The sequence below is a fragment of the Zingiber officinale genome, chromosome 9A (assembly GCF_018446385.1).
Source record: "Zingiber officinale cultivar Zhangliang chromosome 9A, Zo_v1.1, whole genome shotgun sequence".
Taxonomy (NCBI): Eukaryota; Viridiplantae; Streptophyta; class Magnoliopsida; order Zingiberales; family Zingiberaceae; genus Zingiber; species Zingiber officinale.
Genome location: NC_056002.1, coordinates 77,636,445 through 77,643,265, shown reverse-complemented (window position 1 = coordinate 77,643,265; position 6,821 = coordinate 77,636,445).

The window sequence follows — 6,821 nt, the reverse complement described above, 5'->3', positions numbered from 1 at the left end:
AATATATAATTTTGAATTATATATTAATTTTGTGATAGTCATGGCCCAAAGACCCAATTTGATTGGACAATATGTGTTGTAATTCATAATACGGCCTGCGTGCCGTTATGTGATGTGCGTGCTTGTATTTTTATTTTTTTTTATTTTATTTTCGTGACCTGCGCGTCGTGCCTTTCTCATATATTCTGGTTGTAAATTAGATTTAGACTCGAATGTAACTCGATTTTCAAAATTGTAATGTACAAAATTGGAGTTGTGGAAGGTCCACTCGAGACGGAGTTACGAGGAGGGCGCGAGCAACACGAGGTGGTCAAAGGAAGGAGCTTGAGAAGCTGTTGACCTTAGGTTGACCATCCGATCTTCTCATTGGCTTGAGAAGATTGTAGTAGGGCCATGACATAATCACAAAATTATTTGATTAATTATTTAATTAATTGTTTTGTGTGTATGTGATGCATGCTAGTTAATTAAGTAATTAATTAGTGCTTTACGATTAGATTAGATCTAAGTCGTACACATGATGCACCCTTCGATTAGATTAGATCTATCGAGTATATGATACGCATCATCGTTTAGATTAGATCTAAATCACGCCAACTCGTAATGCCTACCATGCCGTGATACCTACCACTACCTCGATCGCATGTAGTTGTTGAATCTGCCAAAGCAGAGCACATACTATCTTGGTAGGGTACGGAGGGACAATCTTGGTCCCGCCTATCAACGCATGGGTGAGTACAACTCAATTAGATTGAGTATTCCTAGTTAACTCGGTTGGATCGAGTATAACTATAGGCATTCTTCCAACGGTTGGAAAGATAGGTCAAAATCACATTTATATTAACTCTCGGGTGTATTAGCCAAAGCTAACTCGAGTTTTAATATCAATGCGGATCTTGATCCTATAAACAAGAGTTGCATAGAGATGTAATTGGTAATCGTTACCTACCAATCATACTAAGTCTTGGGCGTATTAGCCAAAGCTAACTCAAGGGTTAGTATGATGTGGATCTTGTCCCACATGAATTATAGAATTCAGTTGGAGCATCATTTAGTTAAAGGCCTAATTAAATGATTAAGAATATGATACTTATTTCTGCATTTATTTCTGTGTAGAATTTCCATGACGTCGAATACGAACACCTTCTCTCTGCGATCTGTCCTTAAGAAGGACAAGCTCAACGGAGTAAATTTCCTGGACTGGTACAGGAACCTGAGAATAGTTCTCACCCAAGAACGTAAACTGTACGTTCTGGAGCAGCCCATTCCGGAGGCCGCGAGCAGACCGAGATGCTTACAAGAAGCATCAAGATGACGCATTAGATGTGTCCTGTCTTATGCTCGCGACCATGAACTCTGAGCTTCAGAAGCAACATGAGTTGATGAGTGCTTACGATATGGTTGAACATTTTTGTCACCTATATCAAGGACAAGCAAGGCACTGGAAGAGGAACTCCAAAGAATACCTGGAAGATCTTAAGAAGAAGAGAAATAAGATTTCTACTTCAGGTATACATGTTATAGAAGTCAACCTCTCTATTTCTTCATCGTGGGTATTAGATACCGGATGTGCTTCACACATTTGTACCAATGTACAAGCGCTGAGAAATAGCAAGGCATTGACGAAGGGTGAGGTAGACCTACGGGTAGGCAATGGAGCACGGGTTGCTGCTATTACTGTAGGAACTTACTATCTATCGGGCTAGTACTAGAATTAGATGATTGTTGATATGTCCGCCTTGACTAAGAACATAATTTCAGTTTCTTGTTTGGACAAGAAAGGATTTTTACAATAAAGAACAAATGTTGTTATATCTATTTAAACGATATGTTCTATTCAGTAGTGCACGATGAACGGACTCTATATTCTAGACCTTGAGAGCCCTATCTATAATATAAATACCAAGAGGTTCAAGTCAAATGACCAAACCAAACCTATCTTCTGCACTGCCGTTAGGTCATATAAATGACAAGCGCTATCCTCCATATAAGGATGGTTTCGCACTCATTTGATTTTGAATCATGAGATATATGAGTCATGCCTACGAGGCAAGATGACCAAGACTCCTTTTAGTGGGCATAGCGATCGAGTTAGGACTCATACATAGTGATGTATGTGGCCCTTTCAATGTCGCTGAGGTGGTTATAGGTACTTCATCACATTTAACTTTAGTAGATATAGTTATGTGTACTTGATGACACATAAGTCTGAATCCTTTGAAAAGTTCAAAGAATTCAAGAATGAAGTACAGAACCAGCTTGGCAAGAGTATTAAGATACTTTGATCCGATCGAGGTGGAGAATACCTTAGCCATGAGTTCCGTGACTATCTAGCTGAGTGTGGGATTCTATCCCAACTCACTCCTCCTGGAACACCACAGTGGAATGGTGTATCCGAACGGAGGAATCGTACCTTATTAGATATGGTACGATCTATGATGAGTCACACAGATCTTCCGACATATCTATGGGGATATGCTCTAGACACGGCAGTTTTCATTCTTAACCGAGTTCCATCCAAGGCCGTGATAAAGACACCATATAGGATATGGACTGGGAGAGACGCCCAGGTGTCTTTCATGAGGATATGGGGTTGTGAGGCTTACGTTCGACATAAAGTCTCTGACAAGTTAGGACCCAAATTTGACAAGTGCTATTTTTATGGATATCCCAAGGAAACTAAGGGATATTACTTCTACATTCCCAGTCAGCACAAAGTAGTTGTGGCAAACACTGAGATCTTTCTAGAAAGGGACTTTGTTTCTAGAAAGACTAGTGGGAGCGCGTTCGATCTTGAAGAAGTTCAAGATGAGAACAATAGCACTGATGCCTAGATGTAAATTGAACTGGAACCACAAAGTGTTGTAGATGATGTTGTTCCACAAGGAGTTGAGGAACAACAACCAGTTCAAGTAGACATACCTCTTCGCAGGTCTGATAGGGTACGTCGTCAGCCTGAGGGATACTCATTTCTCTTGTCTGACCATGATGACATTGTGCTCATAGAGGATGAGCCTACCACCTATCAGGAAGCTGTGATGAGACCAAATTCCGAGAAATGGCTAGAGGCCATGAGATCCGAAATGGAATCCATGTATACCAACCAAGTATGGACTTTGGTTGATCCACCTGAAGGGGTAAAACCCATTGGGTGCAAGTGGGTCTTTAAGAGAAAGACTGACATGGATGGACTTATCTATAAGGGTCGCTTGGTAGCTAAAGGTTTCAAGCAGATTCATGGTATTGACTATGATGAAACCTTTTCTCCAGTAGCGATGTTTAAGTCCATTCGGATCATGCTTGCTATTGTAGCCTACCATGACTATGAGATATGGCAGATGGATGTCAAAACCGCGTTTCTGAATGGAAACCTACTCGAGGATGTGTACATGACACAACCTGAGGGTTTTGTAGATCCACAACATACTAGCAGAGTATGCAAGCTGCATAGGTCCATTTATGGACTAAAGCAAGCTTCTCGGAGCTGGAATCTTCGATTTGATGATGCAATCAAATAGTTTGGTTTTATCATGAACGAAGATGAACCTTGTGTCTACGAGAAGGTTGTAGGGGACATAGTTGTCTTCCTCATATTGTATGTGGATGACATACTGCTCATTGGGAAGGACATCCCTATGCTTCAGTCTGTCAAGACCTGGCTAGGGAGTTGCTTCTCAATGAAGGAATTAGGTGAGACATCCCGTATTTTAGGGATACATATCTATAGAGATAGATCTAAGAGATTGCATGGCCTAAGTCAGAGTACATACATTGACAAGGTACTCCTTCGGTTTGCCATGCAGAACTCCAAGAAGGGATTTCTGCCGATGTCACATGGCGTGAGTCTTTCGAAGACTCAAGGTCCGTCTTCTAGAGAGGAGAGAGACCGCATGGATCAGATCCCTTATGCTTCAGCCATAGGATCGATCATGTACGCCATGCTATGTACTCGACCTGATGTCTCGTATGCTTTGAGCATGACGAGCAGATACCAGTCAGATCCAGGTGAAAGTCACTGGATAGCGGTCAAGAATATTCTTAAGTACTTAAAAAGGACTAAAGAATATTTCTTGATATATGGAGGCAATGATGAGCTAGCTGTAAAGGGTTACAGTGATGCTAGCTTCCAGACCGATCATGATGATTATAGATCGCAGTCGGGGTTCGTATTTTGCATTAATGGTGGTGCTGTGAGCTGGAAGAGTTCGAAACAGGACACAGTAGCTGATTCTACGACAGAGGCCGAGTATATTGCTGCATCAGAGGCAGCAAAGGAGGCAGTTTGGATTCGCAAGTTCATCACTGAACTTGGGGTGGTTCCTAGCATTGCTGACCCTATTGAGCTCTATTGTGACAACAATGGAGCTATAGCACAGGCGAAGGAACCTCGCTCACACCAGCGGACCAAACACATACTACGGCGCTTCTATCTCATTCGAGAGATCATCGAGAGAGGAGATGTGAAGATTTGCAGAGTACCTACAGAGGCTAACATCGCAGATCCCTTGACCAAGGCTTTGGCACAGAGGAAGCATGATGGTCACACTAGGTCATTTGGGCTTAGAGCCTACACTGATTGGCACTAGTGCTAGTGGGAGATTGTTAGCTAGAGCCCTAGAGCCAATCATTTGATGATTGTATTTTGGACTTATTGTATCATATTCTATATAAATTAAGACATTTGGATTTTGGATATTATACTTACTTGTATTGGTGCCAAATAAACTAAGTATAATAATGTTCTTGAGTAGACGGTTCTCACCTATATCAATCGGTTAGTTGAACCGATAGTGAGATGATATAGGGAACACTACTCTTAATCATTCCTAGTCGAGTATTAACATTCAGGGACAATGTTAATGCAATAAGACTAGCATGTAGGTCAACTCGATGACTTGATCTCCAAGTCATGGATATAGAGATATCAAGTTGACACATGGGTATACATTAGAGAATGTATACTGAATGACCCGCCATGAGAAAGTATCATGGATCGTTATATGAGTGTCATATACTTTCTCATGTGGCTATTAGTATGACTACTAGTCCTTAGACCTGAAGTCACCATAGATCCCTACATAAGGAGTTATGTACTTTAGTTTCGTCAAACGTCACCCGTAACTGGGTGGACTATAAAGGCGATTACTGGGATTATAACAAATTATGCAGAGGGGTGTGAGTGATGTAGATGAGATCTATCCCTCCTATATGACGGGAGAGACATCGGTATTCTTGATAGAGTGAGACCATAAAGTGTAAGGCCATGCCCAAATGAGTCAATATAGGATATTGAGCTCATTTGATTTAGTGAGTCTACTTGGAGTTCTAGATTTAGATTGGTCAGAGGATGACACGGTATATGTCTCACATTGATCAATCTAGATGTCTAGGATAGAAGGACACTTGTCATATTTTGTGAGGAGTCACAATTAGTAGTCACAAGGTGATGTCGGATCTCGACATTCTTGTAACTTGGGTAGTAATGATGTGTTGCTAGATACCACTCATTACTTATGCACCTAAATGGGTTTAGGGCATTGCCAACGTTACAAGAACCTCTAGGGTCACACACTAAGGACAATTAGATGGAGATTAGGTTCATATGATGAACCAAGAGGATTAGATTCATTTGATGAATCTAATTGGATTAAAAGTAATCCTAATTGGGCTAACTTGAGTTGGACTCAAGTTGATTCATGTGTTCAATGAGTCTAATTTAGATTATAACTCATTGAATCAATTTAATTTAATGAATTAGTTTCATTATATATTAAATTGGCTTGAAACAAATGGTTAGATTAGATCAACCATGGAAGAGATTTGGTCAAGTTTGACTTGACTTGAGAGGAAGATTAAAAGTCTAGTTTGACTTGACTTTATGCCACCTCATTGGTGAGTTGGCATTGATGTGGACTAATGATGTTACTCCACATCATCATGGTTGCCACCTCATGGGAGTTACTAGTGAGTGCCACCTCATGGAGGTTACATTCTCTCCTTGATGACAACTTAATGCATTAATGAGGGGAGTTACACATTAGAAAGGTGGCCAGCCACATTTTGAATGGGGTGTGAATTGATTTTCATTATTATTCATTCAAGTGTGGAATTTTGCATCTTCTTCCTCTCAAGCTCTCCCTCTCCTCCATCCTTGGCCGAACCACATAGGTGCTAGCACACCTTGGTTTTTGGTCACCTCCACCTAGTGTGTTCGTGTGGATACGTGTAGAGAGTTGTCTACATTGACAACTTCGAGATCCGGGGTACCGAGGACGAGCGAGATACGCAAAAGGGCACGCAACAAGGGTAAAGATCATCATCATGTAGATCTAGAAGTTTTTGTAACTCGTACTCGTATGTTTTCGAATTTTTCTTCGCACAAGATCCGTTGGCTAGGGTGATTCGGGGTTTCCGCGACGCGAAAAATCTATTTTCGTGGCCCGAAAAACCCAACAGGAGAAGAATAATCTGAGCCCTGATCGTCAAAGGGAGTGAAGCCCATAGCCATATAAGGGAGCATAGTCCGTAGCAATAGAAGCAGAGCACCGCGAGTGAAGGGAGCAGAGCCTGTAGACATAAAAAGCACACAAAATAGGTGGAGAATACAGAGCATATAGTAATAATAGAGTGAAATGCCTATAACAGTAAAAGAATGCAAACCCCATGGTGAAGGGTGCAGAGCCTGTAGCAGTAAGAGGATACAGACCCTTATGGGGAAGGGTGCAGAGCCTGTAACAATAAAAGGATGTAGACCCTCATGGTGAGTGCAGAGCCTGTAGTACACTTAATCGGGGAGCTAGGCCCTTGGTCCCTGATTGGAG